Here is a 22276-nt window from a genome sequence, read left to right as displayed (position 1 = left end):
GCATCTCTAATGGGCACCTGTTTATAAGCCCCGGCTGTGCCACTTCCAATAGAGCTCTCTGCTATGACCTGGGAAGGCAGTGGAAGATCGCCCAAGGGACTTGGGCCCCTGCACCCGTGTAGAAGACCTGGAAGAAACTCCTGGATCCTGGCTTCAAATGGGTGCAACTCCAGCCATTGCCACCATCTAGAGAGTGAACCAGCAGATGGAAGACCTCTCTCTCTCTCTCTCTCTGTCTCTGTCTCTCTCTGCCTCTGCCTCTAACTTGGCCTTTCAAATAAATAAATAAATCTTTTAAAAAATTAACTGAAGAGGAAAAGGTAATCCAGCTTGTTCTAATGATTACTATACCTTACATATTGGCATCTAATAAATATTTGTTTAGAAATATAGTCAATTTTGCAAAACAAATGCAAAGCAGGGAAGAAACTTTTGAATGGTTATACATAGAAATAATACAACCTTGTGTCTTTCCAGAAATAGTGCCTTTGTAGAGTTGTGACATTTGTGTGGTAAATTTCCTTAAGTTCAGAAATAGATAATTTAGATCAGTCAATGCAGCCATCAGAGAATCTTAAAATGACAAATAATTGTTTTGTTAATCATTATTTTTTATCATTTGCTTTGCATACTATGTGAAACTAATAACTGCATAGCACATAGACACATAAACTAATCAATTTTCTCTCTCTTCTCTGTCATTCTTTCTTTCTCTCCTTTACACACACACATACACACACACAGAAAGCTTATTGGTCGCTTAGTGACAAATTGGTTTGCAACCTAGAAGTCAAGTGAATGTTTTGTAGTAGTCAAAATGAAATTTTTTTAATCAGTAGACTTCCTTATCTCCTGGGGCCTTATAATTTTTTTATATATTACATATTTATGTATTTAATTATATGTACTATAATTTATGTTCAAATATTCATAATATTTATACATAAAATATTGTAATACCATTTATACAGTATTGTTTGGATCAAGTTTGGCTCTTTGGTTAATCTGTACATAGTAAATTAAACATAGTACTTTGATGTGAGAAAAATTAACCTTAGTAATATTCACAGGTACAGAGATGGGAGAATCTGAGAGGCGACAGAATATGGGGAGAGAGTATAAGAAACAGGCAAAAGAACCAGAAAGTGTGGCAGCTGAGTGCTCAGTGATTGCACACTGTTGTGTATAAATCATGCCTCTGAGAATAATCACAGAATTTTACCACAGTATGGTAGCCTATATTCAAGAAGCTGAAATGGAGTCATTACAAAGAAGCTAAGTCTGATCACTATATTATGTTTAATAAGGCATAGAGATAGGTGTGTAATACATTTCATAAGGTTGCCCACTGATATAATCTAAAATATTTTGTCAGTTTTTGGAGCGAACATTTTTATTTTGGGGGATATTTCCTTGGACAACAGGTTTCAATGTCTCCGTTCAGTAATGCTACTTAAATGAGGAAATAGGAATAGCCAGGAATAATTTCCATGTAAGAATCACAGAGTTGAGGCCGGTGCCACGGCTTACTAGGCTAATCCTCTGCCTTGCGGCGCCGGCACACTGGGTTCTAGTCCCGGTCGGGGCGCCGGATTCTGTCCCGGTTGCCCCTCTTCCAGGACAGCTCTCTGCTGTGGCCAGGGAGTGCAGTGGAGGATGGCCCAAGTGCTTGGGCCCTGCACCCCATGGGAGACCAGGAGAAGCACCTGGCTCCTGCCTTCGGATCAGCGCGGTGTGCCGGCCACAGCGCGCAGGCCGCGGCAGCCATTGGAGGGTGAACCAATGGCAAAGGAAGACCTTTCTCTCTGTCTCTCTCTCTCACTGTCCACTCTGCCTGTCAAAAATAAAAAAAAAGAAAAAAAAAGAAAAGAATCACAGAGTTGGTACACTGTCAACTTCAGGGAGCTCTATTCACAAATACTTCAAGGTTAAGAGCAACCTGGAATTGGGCTGTACTGTAGTTCTGTTCCCAAGAACTAGAATGTTGTTGTATCCCTAGTTCTAGAACCTATTATATATGGTACATATTATAGGCACTTTATTAACTTTTTAGAAACTTTGAACAAATGAATATATTACTAAATTTAAACCACATTTAGATAAAAAGTATTTGAATTCAAGGAAGAACTAAGATTACATTTTACATGAACATTTATAATATGAACAACATTTTAGGGATATCCTGTTTAAATCAGAGCATAGTATTTGACTGAAAAGTAATAGAGAGATGTCCATAAAGGAAGAAAAAGAATTAGGGAAACTTCAACTTTGTGAATGTCATGGAGGGAAATACTTTTTTTCTGAGCTACTTTCACCTACCAGGGATCACCTCTTTGTTACAGCCAAATGTGAGACCCAGAGTAGCTTCCCATATTCCAAATGGGATCATGATACATTATATGACAAAGTATACTCGTCTTACTCAGGTCTCTTAAAATCTCAATGTATTGCAAATTGACTCTGTGGTGCTCTTGAACTCTGCTTAATTTCCTTCGTCCACTGTACTTAAGCACTATATAGAAAGAACATTTAGCCAGATGCTGATACTAATAAAGACAAGGCCTCATATTTGGAATCTGGAGATTAAAATTCTACCTCAGAGGAACCACTTATTATAATAAGATAAATGACATCATAATTGAAAACAATAAAAAGACTTCCTATTTGCTTTGTATCTTTTGTCTGTGTATGAGATTAAAAAAACTTTAAAATTATATTACTGTGAGTACCTAGTAAGCCATTTGGAATTTAATGCTCCCTATTTTATGATATACAATATACTGCAAACCCTATCAAACACATTTAAAATTAACTATTTTTGCAACTATTACATTTATTGACTTTTAAAAGACCCATTGGGATATAAGCCAAGCACAATAGCTCGAAAATCATTAGATGTATGCGTTGGCTTCCAGGATGCATTGAAGAGAATGGGGAAGGCTAAAGAAAACAGTCTTTTATGGTATCTTGGAATTCTTATCTTTAATAAAGTCAAAAATAGCCTTTGAGATCTTGTAGAGGATACTCTATTTATAGGGCCTATGGTCAACTTGTCAGATGTAATGGTTTTCTCATATTGGTCATTAATCTTTGTTTCAGAAATAATGATGGACCACCATAAATTCTAAATACCCGTGGAATTTCATGGTCTTAAGTTGTTCTGCAATTTGATGCCCAAGCATTAAAAATAGACCAAGAATTCAAGAAACTGTTTTCTTTTAATCAGCTGCAATGTAAAATGTTTATGAATCTCAATCTTGAAAAGCTATTTTAATATGATGAAATATTTTGGAGTACTTTAAAAAGCTGTAACAGGATTGAATTACATCCTTTATATTGGACTCAACAGAGGAACTTTTTAAGGAGCATAGTTAGCTGCAAACATTTACAAGATTATATTTAAGGTGTAACTTGAAATTACCTTCCAGATGTCTCATTTATAGGATATGACTGGTTTATCCATGAATCACTAACATGCGATTCCGCTTCAGCATTGAACTTTCATGCAGACTAAGGAAATACCAGAACCCTCTGCTCTCTTGAGTCTTTTATTATAGCATGCACTCAGTCCATACTGCCTTTTGATAATGAAAGCCAGCATTAGGAGATAGGCCATGATTCTAACAAGGTTGACATTTTAGTAATTGGCCCTAATCACTCTGGGGTATTTTATCCCAGATTTAGGCTTCTTTCCATTTTCCACATTTCATTCATCAATCATGGTTTCTGTCATAACTTGGCAAGAGTCTCTAGAACGCTGTATATTGTTAAAACAATACTACATTTCCTGAAATAGACATTCTATGTGTCCTAAAGTGAAGACTTTTTAGAAGTTCTTTCTTCTTAAATTAATTTGCATATGAAACATACTCTTAGATTAATTATAATCATTTATTAAATATCTATGATGCATAATTCCTTTAAATATTTTGTTAAATTAACTACTTTTATATCACATGACTTTTTTAAGCAAATGAAGAGAAAAATTCACATTATATGACAGAAAGCAGGTGATATAATATGTTGTACCAAAAATACTGTTGGAAAATAATAGTATTTTCAATTTAGAAGTAATGGTAAGTAATCAAACAGCTTTCTTAATAACTTGGAGGTTGTTAGTAGTTACTTTTCATCAATTAATTGATTTTTCATGGCTTTATTAATAAAACCTAAAGTCCTATGCATTATATGAGATGAAGTTCACATAGACTTTTAAAGAGGGGCTATTTTCAGTGGAAAGAAGTGCCCATCAAAGAAGGATATACTTTTCTCTGAAGGGAGGAGAGAACTTCCACTTTGTTTATGGCCCTGTCTAAATACTGACGGAGATTATGTATTCAAAAGGCTTCCACAGCCTTGGCAGTGCATGTCAGGAGCCTTAGGTGGTCACTGACATCATATATGAGTATTAATTGTTAAATTAACAACAGGAGTGACTGTGCACTAATTTCCCATGCAAGACCTCTGTCCTCAAAGAGTTGTATTATAAGAATTAACTGTAAAACTCGTTCTCAGTGTGTGTGTGTGTGTGTGTGCAAATTGTTGAAATCTTATTACGAAGATAGTCTTCTATATATAAAGTTAATTGAAAGTGAATCTTAATGGAGAATGGGACTGGGAATGGGAGAGGGAGGAAGAGGTGAAGTGGGAGTGGGGGTGGATGGTTGGGTGTGGTGGGAAGAATCACTATATTCATAAAGTTGTACTTATAAATTTGTACTCATTTAAAAAAGCTTCTTATGGAAAAAAATAAAAATAAAAAAGAGGGGCTATTTTGCCATGGTTTCAAAGCTTAAAGTGCTACTTCTATCATAAATCACATATAATAACTTTATTAAAAAGAAAATGAGTGTCTCTGTCAATGACAGAACACAGTCTCTAGCCAAAGATTACTGTCATGACTGATTCTCTTCAGGCCAAGGGAAATACTTCTTTATATCTGTTGACCTGTGACCATAAAAGAAAGGTGAATACATCCGATTACTCTGAATTTTTGTGAGGATTTTGGAGTTTGCCGCTGCTGGTAGCTGAGATAGACATGGCTCATGCATTGATAATGCATATTTGTCATGACTGGAAAACTGCACATTTTATTTAAATGTTTTTTAGAATGACTTATGATTCAGTGTTTAGCCTCTGTTGGTACTCTTGCCTCAGTCGCTACATTCATGTAACTGACTCCTCTTTTTCTGATCTCTTCTCCCACCTCCTGCCTCTGTAGTCATGTTGTCCAGTCATACTGGAATGCATACTATTTCCTAAAACACCCTCATGGTTCCCCAGTTCATGCATGTCGTTTCCTTTACTGAAATCTCTTTCTTCCTTGTCTTCTGGATAAAATGTCATCATTTTCAAGATTCTATTCAAATGTTAGCACCTATTTGAAATTTTCTCAAGCATTTTATATTCTATACAGATAAATAAAAAAAGCCTTAAAATATTGTCTAATAGTTAGGTATATTTTCACCATTTGTGCTTCCATAGTATTAGACTGCCCCCACCCATTTTTTTAAAAAAAGAGATTTATTTATTCATTTATTTGAAAGGCAAATAAATGACAGAGGGAGAGACAGAGAGAAAGAGATCTTTGGTCTGTTGGTTCGTTAGTCAAGTGGCTGCAATAGCCAGGACTGGACCAGACTGAATACAGAAGCCAGGAGCCAGGAACTCCATGTGTTATTCCTCATGAGTGGCAGGGACTTAAGTATTTGAGCCAGCATCTTCTGCTTCACAGGTGTATGAGCAGAGAACTGGATTGAAAGCAGAGCAGCTGGGACTCTAATCAGCACTTCTCTATGGGATGTGGGCGTCTTAAGCCGCAGCTTAACCTGCTGTGCCACAACACCTGCCCCCAAGACTATCCTCTTAAACTCTAAGCAGTAGAGTGTAAGAGTTGTATTTTTGTGAAGAATATTTTTATATACATATGTAATTGTAAATGGAGTCTTCAAAAAGTTCATGGAAATGCAAATTATAAAAAAATTACACATGGATTTAAAATTTTTCTGCATCAACATAAGCTTCTTGTCCAATTCCATGTTTTACATGAAATTTTAAAATACCCTTGTGTTAAGTGTGTGTGCATGTATAATGCCTAGCATAGAAGTCTACATTTGCTATTGTTTTTATTAATTCTTTATGCTGAATGTTAATATCCATGCCCCATCACTCACATCACAAGTTTCGCTTACTCGGTTATATGTTCCACAGCACTCTATACTCCCATACTGATCATTTTAAACTCATAAACTTGACACACACCACATATTAAACTGAATACATGAATTATTTTGAGAGCAGAAATAAGAGGTGGGATTTAGAGAGATATGTTGTAGGTGTGACATATTGAAGTGGGCATGCAGATAATGTATGGCATTAACAAATTTTGAAAAGAGAAATAAAACTACAAATGAATATAAAATGCATATTTAGAAAAATGAAACAAGACATATTTGAGGTATTTGCTTAGATGTCTCCCAAACATTCATCTGAAAAGGGTAGAGAATGGTTTAATTAATGATTTTACAACCCCATCCATTTACTTCAGTTCCATTATACTCAATTGTCTTACATGACCTGCCAAGACATCACTTCTAAAGTTAATGTACTTCGCTTATAGCTTTATTCAAGAAAAGAAATTCTCAATTAAAATTGAGATATCTTTTCTTATTGTCATCTGGTATGTAATCAGTGCTTGACAGAAAATCTAGAATTCTTGTCTTGTGTACAAAAAAAAGTCATAAAATTATGCCTAAATATTATCACTTACTGAAAAGAAATTTTCAATAAAACCCTGCCTTGTAGGCTCAGGAAACATTTCTTACTCTCATCACATGAGTTGGCAATGGTGACTTTAGGTGACATCATATCTGCACAGGACACCACCATGGGATCGCATGGAGATGTATCTGTACAACATCATCAAAAACCACACAATAGCCAGTAAACCAACACAATATATTTTACTTTGATGAGTATTACTGTTGAATACTTCTTTCTTAGCTAAGCTATGGCAATAATCTTGTATATTTCTGAAAACAGAATCTCTCTTTTTTGAAAATACCCTCTGGGGTCCAGAAAAATGTTGACCTGGATTCATTGGAAGGACAATTATAATTAACTATGTTTCATTGAAAAGACTCCTCTTTCTATCTTTTATGCTTTATATATTATATTATAAAATACAACAAGTCTGTCTTATTTATGAAATTTTCCCTTACATTAAATTTAGTTTTATTGACCAACTGTATCAACAGTCAGGAAATGAGTCTCCACCTGTAAAGACATCTTATTTTCTTATTCCAGGTCTGGCAAAAAATAGCAGTAAAAACACAGGAAGGAAATAACATCTTAAGTAGAAATTACTTTGTCAGTTTTCTAAAGTAGTTAGGAGACAATATTTAGTGTTGAATCATCAGTCTTAGTGAGGTGATAAGTCCATGAGTAATAGGAGAAAACACTGAATTGTTGGTAAACTAATTGTATTACCAAAAACTCATTACTTCAAAAAGTAGTTTTTCTTTAGGAGCTCATTATCCTTGGGAAAATTGAAAACTGTATTAGAAAGCACTTGCATTTGAGCTGACAATTGTTCCAAAACACTCTATAAAGCACCAGATGAAGCAAGAAAATTTAACTGCTTCCACCCTACAATTACATAGGTTTTCACCATCTGTGCTTCCACAGTTCCGTGAAATAATCAGGTGAAGTCACACAGAAACATTGCTGTGTAACTAACACATGCAACATAACTCATGTATGTGACAAAACTAGTCCAGACAAGGTTGATACATTAAACAGCAGAGGAATTAAATTTTTAAACCATGTTAAAGGATGTGGTAGAAAAAACATCTGGAAAAGAACAGGTTGATTGAAACAGGCCTGCCTGATTTCAGGAATGGGAGGTCATACTAAACTGATCTCCAAAAGAACTCTAAAGAGTATTAGTGCCAAAACAGACAAAGGCAATCCAGGGACATAACACATTCAGATTTTCAAGCAGCACATGAAATGGTGGAGCTTGAAGAAGCAGTCTAGCAATGGGTCATCGTTTATTTCTTTCTTTCCCATTGTTTTCAAAGATGGCTACCTAACCTTTTTTTTTTTTTTTTTTTGATTTGGTTTGGTTTGGTTTTACACATACAAAACATTTTATTAAAACAAACAACCAGGGTAGGTGTTTGGTACAGTGGTTAAATTTCTCTTTGGGACACTTACATCCCATATAGGAGTGCCTGGGTTTGAGTCTTGGTTCTGCTTCCAATTCTAGCTTCCTGCTGACACACGCCATGGAAAGCCACAGATGATGGCTCAAGTAGTTGTGTCCCTGCCACCCATGTGGGAGACCTGGACTGAATTCTATGCTCGAGGCTTCAGGCTGGTGCAGCCCTGACTGGTGTAGGCATTTGGAGATTGAACCAGCAAAGGCTTGTTTCTTTAGGCCTTTCAAAAAACCTTAGCATTTACTTATATTCTTTGTCATAAGTCAACTATTAATATATGTATGGGTCTGTTTTGGGGCTTTCTAATCTATTCCATTGGTTCACTGTCTTGTGCCAATATCATACTGTAGTAATTACTGTCTTGTTCAGTAGAGCAACCCCTTCCTTCTTATTTTTCAAGCTTGCCTGACTTGTTTTTAAAATACACACAAACAAGCAGAAATACTTTTTTCATTTAAAAGTAGGTATTGTGTTTGCAATGTGCCAGGCAGATACAGAGATGAAAGGAACAAGTGGTGTATCTTCATCCATAAGACCCCTAGATTCTAGTATGAGAGACAGGCAGCAACCCTGACAATACCATGGAGATATAAATCCTGAGTGTTCCCATGATGTGCTTGGCGTGCTTAAGGGCAATTTGAAATTCAAAATTAACATAAAGGTAATTCCCACTCAAATCCCTCATGTTCAGTAGTGAAGAAACAAATATAGATGGGAGTGGCTTTCTACAGAAGCATTTTGTTGAATAACAAAGAAATGTAATAACAGAATCTGTAAACAAGATATCATTATGTTCCTTCTTTGAGCTCTTTCTACATCAGCTTCAACTATATTCAAATACCCTTAAGCTCTAACTGAACAAACAAATAATTTAAGAAGATTGGTGACTACAATTATGATTTAAATCAAACTACATGTTTCATGTTTAATAATGGAATTGCATAGCTAGAAAGAATCTTGGAGAACTCTGGTTCAGAGATTCATGAAGCATATTCTCTGGAATACACTTATTGATATAAATAACTACAATACAAATAGAGAAAGTTTTATTATCAAATAGTGAAGAAATGAATGGTTTAAATGAATCTAAGCTTGTTTTTCTCTTGCAAAAATTCTCAGCGAGTTTACTCTACCAAGCACAGTTTATAGTATTTCCCATACTGCCTGACCATATATGTAAGGGTTAAAAAATTCATGGAAGATTTGCATTACCTTTTAATTCCATTTTCCATGAACTTTCTGAAGCCACTTTGCATATATTTTTAAAATAAGACTCAATGGGTATTATTCACTTGAAACTCTGACAATTACTGCATTGGCCCAACTCCCTTACTTTGCAAAGTTATAACTAAGACTCAGTTAAAGGACTTACACAGTCCAAAGTTATGTGTAGTAAAGCAAACCTAAGAATGTTAAGTTTTGAATTTTCAATCTAGCATTGATTCCTCTGAACCATGGCTTTCAATTTGTGTACACATACATCTGAGAGCCCACAAAGGTTTTCCAAGATATATGACTATAGATAGTTTTAAGGGAATCCAGTTCTAAATTTTTAACTTTAATAGATCTATTTATATTGAGCTGTCCAATACCAAGTATATGGGGTAATCATGGTGGACAGAGTGGCTCTCTCTTTTCCTATAACCCCTCCCATGATAGCCCTTTCCCCACTCTTCAAAATGATATTATTACAACTATCAACAAGATAAGTAATGGGTCTTGCCTTCCAAGTGTAAAGTATCTAAAGTGCTAAAGAGCACAATGAGGTCCTTTAGGAACAATTCAAAGACAGATTCAGTAAGAAATAAATGATGGGGCCAGCACTGTGGCTTAGTAGGCTAAGCCTCTGCCTCTGGCATCAGAATCCCATGTGGGTGCCAGTTTGTGTCCCAGCTGTTCCTCTTCTGATCCAGCTCTCTGATATGGACTGGGAAAGCAACAGAAGATGGCTCAAGTACATGGGCTCCTGAACCCATGTGAGAAACCTGGAAGAAGCTTCTGCTCCTGACTTCAGATCAGCCCAGCTCCTGCCTTTGCGGCCATTTGGAGAGTGAACCAGTGGATGGAAAATCTTTCTCTCTGTCTCTCCTTCTCTCTGCCTGTAACTCTACCTCTCAAATGAATACATAAATAATTATTTTTAAAAAAGAAATAAATGACAGTAAAACATATTATGCAGGCAAAAACTCCTGGGAAGGCAAACATCTATCTACCTATCTAGATATTGTCTCTATATAAATTATAAGTCAGAAATAAGATGATTCTGTATATTAAGATAATCGAAAATGAATCTTGATGTGAATGGAAGGGGAGAGGGAGTGGGAAAGGGGAGGGTTGTGGGTGGGAGGGACGGTATGGGGGGGAAGCCATAGTAATCCATTATTCGTACTTTAGAAACGTATATTCATTAAATAAAAGTTAAAAAAAAAAAAAAAAAAAAAAAAAAGAAATAAGATGATTGTAATGCAGACCTGTTAAGTTTATTAGCTCTAACTGGTTCACTGATGATGAAGATCAGATTCACCAACAGGGTTTTTAAAGACAAGTTTTAAATAAACCAAAATGCTAAATATTTGATGAAAATAAATTCTACATTCACTACTATTTAATCTTCTGATAGAAATATCAGCTATAAACAAAAAAATCTTTTTGAGTAGATACATATTTTTTGAAATTCTGTTGGGTAGTTCTATAAACAGTTAATTTCAGATCATTTCTACATCTTGCAGTAGGGATATTCTTATTATCACTTTTTGAAAAATAGTAATAGGTCAAAAAACAAGAAAAATGAATTATTTTAGAAATATGCATTTACTTTTTACTTTTTAACAATTAATTTGAAAGAGAAAGAAGCAGAGATAGACAAAGAGAACTTTCATAGACCAGTTCACTTCAAATGCCTGCAGCAGCCAGGAATTTGGAACTCAATCCAGGTTTCCTACATGGGTGCAGGGACCCAAGTTCTTGGGCTATCACCTGTTCCATCCCCACATGCATGTTAACAGGAAGCTGAAATCAGAAGTGCAGCTGGAATTCAAACCCAGGCACTCTGACATAGGATGTGGTCATCCCAAGTGGCATCTTAACTACTATGCCTAACATTGGCCTCAGAAAAAAATGCTTTCTCAGTTTGTTTTGTTGTATTTTTAAAATATAAGGAAGATATAGTTGTTAAATCTATTTATCCATTAGTCATCATCATCACCTATATATCCTTTCCTTTTTTAAAGTAATATGTATTGTCATATAAAATATAAAACTTTATTAATATAAAAATCCAAAGTCTTGAGTAAATGAAGATAATCATAGGACAACACAGTAACTATTTTTAAGTCAAAAGACAGCTTTTCTACACAGCATTAGGATTTTAGCTTGAACCTTCTTTTTATTAGACACACTAGAGGAAATTATTTACTTTTATATAAAAGTAGTATGTTTTTAAAACCCTTATCTTCATGGATTAACCACAGAATCATAAATGAGAATATTAAGCTAAGAACTTGTTACTTTGGCTTATATAATATTAGTCTTACTAATGCATTAGTTTTCAGCACCCACAGAACATTAACAAGCTTTAATCTTTTTTTTTTTTTTTTTGACAGGCAGAGTGGACAGTGAGAGAGACAGAGAGAAAGGTCTTCCTTTTGCCATTGGTTCACCCTCCAATGGCCGCCGCGGCTGGCGCGCTGCGGCCGGCACACCGCGCTGATCCGATGGCAGGAGCCAGGAGCCAGGTGCTTTTCCTGGTCTCCCATGGGGTGCAGGGCCCAAGCACCTGGGCCATCCTCCACTGCACTCCCTGGCCACAGCAGAGAGCTGGCCTGGAAGAGGGGCAACCGGGACAGAATCCGGCGCCCCGACCGGGACTAGAACCCGGTGTGCCGGCGCCGCTAGGCGGAGGATTAGCCTAGTGAGCCGCGGCGCCGGCCCGCTTTAATCTTGATAGCATTAGCCAATAACATGCCGTTGATTGTTAATTATCAATAATGCAATCTTTATAAGTCATTACATTGCTAATTTAATCTACTACCATCTTTTGTATACATATATCCCACCTTACCTTTTATTACTTAAGATAAACTATCTGTGCTGCTATCTAAGACCAACTGCTCCCTGAGTGTATTACATCCCTCCCCTCCTCTTGTATTGTAGAGTTTCACATCTGAATTTTTCTTACAGTATAGTGCATCTTCTTGTTTTCCCATTTTACTGGGATTTTTGTCACACACTTTTTTTTTTGTATATTAAGCACAATCTCCTTGATTCCACTTGCTCCTCTAGTAATTTCTTTATGTTCTGTTGCCCAAGATAAAAACTTTTCAAGAGTTATCTGTATTCACTGTCCTTATTTTCTCTCTTCTGATTATCTTTAAAACAAATTTGCATCCGTCTTTCATCCCTACAACTTCAAAGCTCCTGTTGTCAAGGTCACTGAAGTTCTTTACGTTAATAACTCTTGTGGCTAATTCTCAGTCCTTATCTTACTTTAAGGCACTTGATATAGTTGATCACTGCTTTCTGTTTGAAATGGTTTCCTGACTGAGCTTCCAGGACAACATATTTTCCAATGTTTTTTGGATTTCCTTTGATACACTTTTTCAGTGTCTTTTCCTGGAGCTTCTCACATCCTCACATTCCCTCCCCTGATGTTGGAACACAGGGTTTCCTTGTTTCTCTTCATCTATAAACACTCCTCTTGTGATCTCCTCCAGTCTCATGGCTTGAAATTCCATCTACGAGCACATGACTATCAAGCATCTGATGAGTGTTGCTGTCCATGTTCCTCCCCTTGATCTCCACGTTTACATACTGGAGTATCTATTTGATATCATCACTTAGGTATCTAAAAAGCATCTCAGTGTTAAAATCTCTAAACACTGTGATTCCAGCCTTCCCCTCCAGTTGTTTTTCTTGAAGTCATTTCTATATCCATTAATGGTAACTCAATGTATCCAGTTTCTCCTCCTTGGTCCTTCTCTATCCCACACCTAATTCTCAATCCCTTCAAGGCATCTTTTTAACCATCAACTTTAAAGTACCTCCAGAATATGACCATTTCTTACCACCACCACTGCTATCATCTGGTTCAAGTAACTGTTAATGTTTTTCTTGGACTCCTCCATCTATTTATATGCTCCAACCATTATGCACCAAGAACACAAAGTCTATTACAGAATCCAGAGATATCCTGTTAACATATCTGCTTAAATACATAATGGTTATTGATTTTACTAATAGAAAAATAAGTGATTACAACAACCTACAAGGCACTAAATGCTTGTGTTATCTCTCCTACTACCCTCCATCGTTTGAATCTGCTCTAACCTTGGAAACTTCCGTGCTGACTTGTACATGCCAGGCATGCTCTTACTCTTGCTGTCCCTTCAGTCTGGAACAGTTTTCCTCAACAAACTCATGGCTTATTCCCTCACCTCCTTCAAGATTTTGTTCAAATTTTAACTGTTTGGAGAGGGCTTCTCTGACCACTGTATTTAAAATGACAATGCTCCTCAGAAGTCTTTGCTGGTTTATTGTTCTCCATGTTGCTTACCACCTATTAATGCAGTTTACTGAAAGTTTTCACTTGTTATCTGTCTAACACTAGAACATGACTTCGTCAGGCCAGGTTTTCTTGACTGTTTTATTAGATATTCCAAACTCAGGGGAGGGATCATGCTGGGAAAGAGAAAAACAATGCATAGAATTTTCAGATCTTCAAGGTAATAAGTACATTTTGGGAGGAACTGAAATGAACAAGTTTACGTCTGAAGAAGCAGATAGCTTTAGTTATATTTTTGATATGTTATTTTAAAAATTTTTAAACTGCGAAGAGTTTGCTTTTGTTACACATTAATGATGAGACCATAGTTTTTAGACATATTTTTCCTCTGATCTTTATGAATGTTTAATATATTTTATATTATGTTTAAAAGTTTTCTCAGAAAGAGAATGGCATGTTAGGAAACTATAGTTCTGAACAATTGGATCATAGATGGAGGACAGAGATGGGTGGCAAAAGAGGGTGAGAAGAGAGGGACAATGGCCATGCGTCAGGCAATAATATGACACTGTTCTTGGGTGTCCTGGAACAGTGCTTCTAGAACCTCAATGCACATAGGAAACACTGCTAGATTTCTATTAAAATTTGTTTTCTGATTTTGTTGTGATCTTGCCTCCAAAAACACACTCAAATGATGCTAATGTATCTGATCCTTCAACAATAATAAGCAGGGCCAGGAATGTTAAGATTTCTAAGTCAATCGCACCCTGGAATGACCTGGAATAGCCTAGAAATGCTGAAGTCTGAGTCTAGACCCCAAATAATCTGTTTTAGGTGGAATGGGTATATTCTTGCCATTGAGATTTTAAAAAGTGATTCTAATGTGTGGCAAAATTTGAATATTACTGCAGTGGGCCCAGGCCAGGAATCTGCTGGTGCACTACCTCTTCTGACGACCCCTCACGATGCTGGCAGCTTGCAGTTTTCTGATTAGCAGTTTCATTGGGATGTACTAATTGGTGCTAATGCTCAGACAGTGCTATGAGCTAGAGATTAATAACCAAGGCAGACAAAGGCCAAACGCCTGACAGGACTGCTCTTTTCTTAATGAAGCCTGACTGGTCCATTGCTTCAAAATCCTGCATCCCTGTGACTTACAATGTACAAGTGCAGAAAATATGTGTCTACTTCTGAGGAGGACACTGTCAGAGACAGATTAATTTACTTAATCATTTAATTCATTTATTATTTTTCAAAATGTATTAGTGGTCTGATATGCAAAAGACACATAACTTAATAATGGGGAATACTCACTTTTTCCACCCCCAGTGGGGACAATGATCTATCAGTTATGACAGAGAGTTAACAACTGATATTACAACCGTGTTTTATTTATAATGTGGTAATTGCAACACAAGGGGACTTCAAAAAGGCAATGGGAAAATTGAATTAAAAGATAAATTCATTTTTGCGCAAACACTTTTGAAATAGATGCATATTTTTCATAATACACATTTCCCATGAACTTTTTAAAAAGTCTACAAATGCATATTCTGGGTACTGAGAGTCAGGGCAATATGAGTTTGAGGATAAAGGCCTTGCTTAAGAAGTAAAAGGTAAGCTGAGAGCTCATGGTGGGCAGTAGGCCGGGAGAACCAGAGGTTAGGGAGAGGCAGAGGTAAGCTGCAGTGGAACCTTGAGTATTACTCTATTTTTCAGAGGAATTTTCTGTGGCCGAAATAATTTCCTCTACTTCTTCCTCAAGTAATTGTACATAAAATCTTTAGTAACTGTGTAAGCCTAAATGTCTCATTGTCTTATTTTTCAGTCCAAAAATAAAAAATCCAATCTCTCCCATCTAACAGTTAATCCTCAAGACAGCAGAATAAAAAGCAACAGCAAAAGAGAAACAGAAGAGGGTCACAGTCTGAATTATGTTCTGTTTGTTTGCAGTGTGCTATTTGGAAAAAACTTTGAGTGGAACAAAGGAAGTGAAGGCTAGGGAAGAATCTAGAGGTTGCGAGTTCATCTTTAAGACAGATGCAGTAGATTCAGTGAAAAATGGTGCTATCCTACACTAAGAGGTTTGAGAGCAGAGTAAGAAGCAGCAGCCAGGTTGAAACACGCAATTTTAGTCCTTGCGACTAAATGATCAGGTGATAGCAGCAATTAATGCATCAGGAAATAAGCTCTAGCTTAGGTTATCCCACTTAATTTTTACATCACTTCCAAAGATGGGTGCCACTATTCTTTGTATTAAAAATAACGAACTTGGCTGGCGCTGCAGCTCACTAGGCTAATCCTCCGCCTGTGGCGCCGGCACCCCCGGGGTTCTGAAGTCCCTGTTGGGGCGCCGGATTCTGTCCCGGTTGCTCCTCTTTCAGTCCAGCTCTCTGCTGTGGCCCGGGAGGGCAGTGGAGGATGGCCCAAGTGTTTGGGCCCTGCACCTGCATGGGAGACCAGGAGGAAGCACCTGGTTCCTGGCTTTGGATCGGCGCAGCGCCGGCCATAGCGGCCATTTGGGGGGTGAACCAATGGAAGAAAGACCTTTCTCTCTCTGTCTCTCTCTCACTGTCTAACTCTGCCTGTCAAAAATAAAATAAAATAAAATAAAATAAAATAAAATAAAATAATAAAAGACCTGATACAATTCAAGTTTGGGGAGATATTCATTATATTTTTTTTGTAAAATTTACAGGTTTGAAGAACTCTGTAATATTTACTGTTTGTATTTAGGTTAACTGAAGCTCTTATTTTAAAGAGAGTTATGGCAATCATTAGGGATTGTTCTTTAGGTGACTTTATGGAAACATGCATTGGGATACATTATCTAATGAAAATTGAAGAAAGGAATGATAACATCACAAAACAGTGTGAGAATAGTATGTTAAAGTACGAGTGGGTCATATTTAATATTTCTCAGTTATGTTGAGGCTTATAAAGGGTAATTAACTTTGGTCCATTTGAAGCCCTTCAATTCACTCTGAGTGAAGTTTCTTTCTAACCCCTGGTCTTACAATGGTAACTGTGGTACTATATTTGACATAAAGGAGTGACTGCAAGAGGGGCAATTACATTTACTCCAAGCCTTTTATCTCTAAGTGGTCTCAGAATTGCTTAGTTCTTGGTGTTGGTAGTACAAAACAAAACAGTCTTACAAACATAGCAGAACTTGGCTTAATGACTTGAAACGACACTTACTAGTAGTTCATGCAAGTTTGGTGCATGAAATTCAGCCACAGAAAGGACAAGAAACAGCCTCTGCCAGCCAGAACAAAGGCTAACATTGTGAGATGCCAGTGGCATAATACACAGGCTTCAAATCAGAGTTCTGGTCAGTGCAATATAAAGGAAGTGCTTCATTAGCTATCATAGTGCATACTTCTCAGTCTTGTACCACATGGCAGCATGTAGCAAGGGCATGGACGCAAAGAATGAGCTATTCACTCAGGTTTCATAATCTTGCTCTGTTTCAGCCTCCTGGGTTGACAGCTTTCAAGTTAAGCATGGAAGGCTCAAAAAAAAAACAGTCTCACATTCTTCAATGATATAGTTTGTTTTTGGAAAATGCCTATCTAAAATAAGAAGATAAAATAAGTGTAGCCTGTGAGTTCAGTTTTTTTACATTAGCTGTCTTTCCAGAGCATGAGAGAGATTTCTATGATGATTTTGAACACTTTAATAAAATAATTTCACAGGATTAGTCTCAAATGAAATTATTTGCAATCTCTATGTTATTCAACCCTGTGCAATCAAATGAATATTCATTTAATAGTGAAAGCTTACTTTGCAAGTAAAATGCTTTGCAAAGACACTGAATTGTAGAAAAATTATTCTATGTGGTGGTTTTTAGGAAAACTGCTGTGAGTTCCAATCCTATCATGCACAACCCGAGATTCCTGCACCTCAAAGAAAACCAAACTGTATAAATCAAATTCAAATTAATGGCAAAATTTCTCAATTCATTTTATATATCTTCTGTGTTTGGAAGGCAATACATTATATTTGGATTCTCACTTACATTAATTTCATAGATTTCAAAATCAGTCTTCAATAGTATTTCTGAAAGACGTAGGGACCCAGCTGCATAAGACTGCATGACGAGCTTCAGAACCTTCTGAATTTGAACTAAAAAAAAGAGAGAAATTAAATAAGGCACTAACTTATGTGACCAGTGTCACATAACCTGGATATTATGTTGCGATCCCAGAATTTTTAAGATAAAGTAGAAGAGATCATATAATTTCTATTAATACTTAACATTATTGTTGAATTGCCTTTAAAATATTGGAGATATTTATTTCTAAGAAAACTGAGTAATGGGTGATCTATAGTTGATTTGAACTTTACCAGATACTCAGATGGAGCCTTGGGAAATCATTTGTTTAATGGCAAAAAGTTTTAAAAATTCTGAACTATAAAATTTACTTTTCAATTTTAAAATTCCTGAACTGTGAAAAGTACTTACTTTCAAGTAAGTGTACTACTTTCATAAAATAATTTCTTACTTAAAACATGAGATGAGCAATCACTGTGTAGGCTGGCTAGTCAAGCTTGCCATAGTATCAGACAATGTCACTTGTACTCACAAAGTCACCATAGACCTTCATCTAAAACAAAGGTACTTCTTACTTAACAGATAGGTCCCTGTATGTAATAATTCTGCTTTCCTCATTTAGCAAAACACTAGCAGTTTTCATACCAAGTGTCTACCACAAGGCAGACTGTTTAATTAGCCTTTAACCTGGCTTTCATATAAACTATACATTATAGGTTGAACTGCATCCACACTCCTCAAATTGTCATGTTGAAGTCTTAACCTCCAGTACCTAATAATGTGACCTTATTTGGAGACAGGGTTTTTAAGAGATAATTGAGAGAAAATGAGGTTATTAAGGTGGGCCTTAATCTAATAAGGCTGTTGTCCTTATGAAAAAAAAGGGGGGGGGGATTTGAACACAGACACACACACACACACACACACACACACACCATCATGTGAACTTGGAGATGTTTGCAGGTCCAGGAAAAGAAATGTGGAACAACCTCTTTCCTCATAGCCCTTGGAAGGAACCATCCTGCCACTGCCTTGATTTTCATGACAATTTATTTTAAAAACAGACAATTTCTTTTTAAATATAAATTAAAAAGAAACTGCTCTGGAGGATGGCCTAAGTCCTTGGGCCCTGCACCCGCAAGGGAGACCAGGAGAAGCACCTGGCTCCTGGCTTCAGATCAGCGTGGTGCACCCGCCGCAGCGGCCATTAGTGGGTGAACCAATGGAAAAGGAAGACCTTTCTCTTTGTCTCTTTCTCACTGTCCACTCTGTCTGTCAAAAAAAAAAAAAAGAAAAGAAAAAGAAACCGCTCATTTTTCTTAAAAATATGTTGGTTAATATTGAGACATTTTGGGCCGGCGCCGCGGCTCACTAGTCTAATCCTCCGACTAGCGGTGCCGGCACACCGGGTTCTAGTCCCGGTTAGGGCGCCGGATTCTGTCCCGGTTGCCCCTCTTCCAGGACAGCTCTCTGCTGTGGCCAGGGAGTGCAGTGGAGGATGGCCCAAGTGCTTGGGCCCTGCACCCCATGGGAGACCAGGAAAAGCACCTGGCTCCTGGCTCCTGCCATCGGATCAGCACGGTGCACCGGCCGCAGCGCGCCGGCCGCGGCGGCCATTGGAGGGTGAACCAACGGCAAAGGAAGACCTTTCTCTCTGTCTCTCTCTCTCACTGTCCACTCTGCCTGTCAAAAAAAAAAAAAATATATATATATATATATTGAGACATTTTGAATGCCTACACAAGCTTCTTGTTTCTAGTTTACATTGTAACAGTTATATAAAATTAAGTTGTTTATAATTAGCTAGAAAAAATTAAAAGAAATATCACATATTTAGAAACTTTATAAGTGAAAACCCACTGCACTTTCAGGATTAAATCTTATTTAAGCATAATTTTTAAAAAATCAGAACCTAAGTAATGGTGATTCTGACCATGTTTAAATAGTATAGATGGTGATTTTATTTAAAATATTCGATTGAGGAGCTAGTTCTCTATTATTTCTATCTCTCTCATCTTTCCAACTACCTACCTGCCTCCAAGAGCTTTGTAATAATGGCAGTTAGAGGACAATTTTATGTCACACAGATCATGTAACTTTTTTTAAGTTTAAAACATTTGTAAACTGTGAGAAATTTTTTATGTTTTCCAAATCCATGACAAAGATAAATGTCTAACTTTTAAAATGTGTAAGTCTTCTAGCTCCACAACCAGTTCACACTGTGTTAGTGGTATTAATCAAAGAAATTAGATAAGACAAAGTAATTAGAGACTTTAGAATTGGAAAGGAAGAGGCTAACTATGTTAACTTCTAGATAGCATTACATATCTGGAAAGCCACAGGGAAAAAAAAATCAGTGAAAAAACTACTACAGATAGGAGTATTGGGAGGGTTGATAGTGTGCCTGTGAAGGATATAGAACAGGGAATCTGTTTCCTGTTTTTTTGGTGGGGGTTACATAAATCTATACATGTGTTAAAATTCACAGCACTGTGCAGCAAAAGAAAAAAGTAAATCGCTTTGAAAATAAAATAATTTAAAAGTAAATAAAAGAAGGCTACAAACAACCTAAGAGCAATTAGGAAAACAAATGAAAAATTTGATATGAAATATAAAAACTCAAAACAGTATAAGAAAATAGAATAACTGGGAAAAGGAAGTTGCATCTCTCCACTTCCTTTTACTCTTCATGCTATTCTATTTTTTTCTCTTACTTGAAACAGCTAATTTAAAAAAAAAAATAGCCTAAGACATGATGCTGGTTCATAGTTCTCTTAGAAATCTCTAAATAATATATATATATGTAATACATATAATATTCAATATATGGAATAGTCTGAGCTCTTTTCACATGCGTATTACTGACAATTCTCAAATACAGAGAAAGGAGTAAGTAAATATTATCTCTATTGCACAAATGTGAAACAAATAAGAGCATATGGATTTTGAGTAGAGTCATCTTTAAACTTATTCTGTGACAGAGTTGAAAGTAAAGACCACATGATTTATTTAAAGAGCAATCATTTCTATGTTTAAAATCTAACTTTGAACTCTCTTCAAGGATCTTATTTGATACTAGTTGATACTGTTAAGTTTACTTCCTTAGGTAACTCACTTATTAAAATGTTACACTGTCCACTGGATCATGTTATTTATATAATTATAAAATTAATTAGTAATAATTATATAATTATAAAAATATAATTTCTATTCACTATATACATGCTTCTAAAAGACTTATTTTTTAAAAATTAAGACAATTTGCAATACTATTTTTAAGAAAAAACATGCCAGATTACTACCAGATATTCAGCTTATTGAAAAATATTTATATATTTAATATAGCTCCTTTACTCAAAATTATGGGATAAATGTATAATGAATTGTATGCAAATGTCAATGTGAAGATATTTAGAAAATGAGGGAAAGTTTTGAAATAAAAGTGACAATATTGAGTGCCACCGTAAAATACTCAGAACTATCCACAAATTATCTGCTACCTCATTGTATAGATTAAAATCACAAGTAAATCAAATGACAATAATGGCAAGTGTGATGAAATATAATCTGAGTTGAATAAATGAGTTGAAATTCCTTTATCTTCAGTAGGAATCTGGCTCACATTTGATGGATGCTTTTTGAATATTTCAGCATTTTGACTCTTTGCTAAAATGAATATTGGGGAATTATATTAAATATGTCTGGGCAGATCAGAATAATATCACATCCATCTCTCTCTCACACACACACAGCGAACGGGAGGATGAGAATTGAGAATGGAGCCTATTCTCTTGAAATTACCTCAGATACTGACTATAGTCTCGACTCAGGTTCTATTAAGACCTAGAGAAAGTTCACCTCTAGAAGTTCATCATTTCTGAGAATTATTGTTAATAAAAATGTACCATGTTTTGAAAAGACTTGCTACAAAAGATGTATGGAACAGCCTGTCTGTGAGTTCAGGAAGAAACAGTTTACACTTCCTGGAACTGGTTAGACTTCGTGTATAAAACCCACCAGGCCAGGCGTGAGCAGTACAGCCGAGCCTTGCTTAGACAGGTGTAGCTCTGAGAAATGCGTAGCCAGGCCATGTCATCCTTGCGTGAACACCACCTGGTGCCTTCATCCAGTCCTAGGCTTGGCGGGATGTAACACGGCATATGCGTTTCCTCTGCTCGCGTACACTGAGTTCTCTCAGGGGAGACGAACTGCACACCTACAGCCCCTGCATGGTTTCCGTCTTCACTATCAAACACTCACACCCAGCTCAGAGGTTGTCAGGCGGCGGCAGGGGTGGGTGGGAGGCCTTCTTTGAGGAGACGGGACTTGAACTAGCATCGCACAAGGTGAGAAAGGGTGCTGTCCCGCCGGTCAGTGGGCACCTGCAGCTACCAACCCCCTGAGACCTGGGCCGGGAAGGCTCCAAGGTCGCCCGAAAGCTGCGACAAGGAAGTGGCGCCTGGGGTCTTACAGCGTGCTTTCAGCAGCTCTCCTACG

At 36.7% G+C, this 22276-nt stretch overlaps 1 protein-coding gene across 1 annotated transcript in view; it reads right to left on the bottom strand.

Annotated features, from left to right (window-relative positions):
* Window positions 1-22276, bottom strand: part of DLC1 (DLC1 Rho GTPase activating protein) — a 517566-nt gene that overhangs the window by 458396 nt on the left and 36894 nt on the right. The window contains exon 2 of the mRNA XM_070068489.2: window positions 17744-17850. The gene's annotated coding sequence lies outside the window, so the exon portion shown is untranslated. The remainder of the gene's footprint in view (window positions 1-17743; window positions 17851-22276) is intronic.

Source organism: Oryctolagus cuniculus, chromosome 2 (genome assembly GCF_051225735.1).
Source record: "Oryctolagus cuniculus isolate XC-2025 breed Fujian yellow rabbit chromosome 2, ASM5122573v1, whole genome shotgun sequence".
Lineage (NCBI taxonomy): Eukaryota > Metazoa > Chordata > Mammalia > Lagomorpha > Leporidae > Oryctolagus > Oryctolagus cuniculus.
This window is presented reverse-complemented; position numbering and strand designations above follow the sequence as displayed.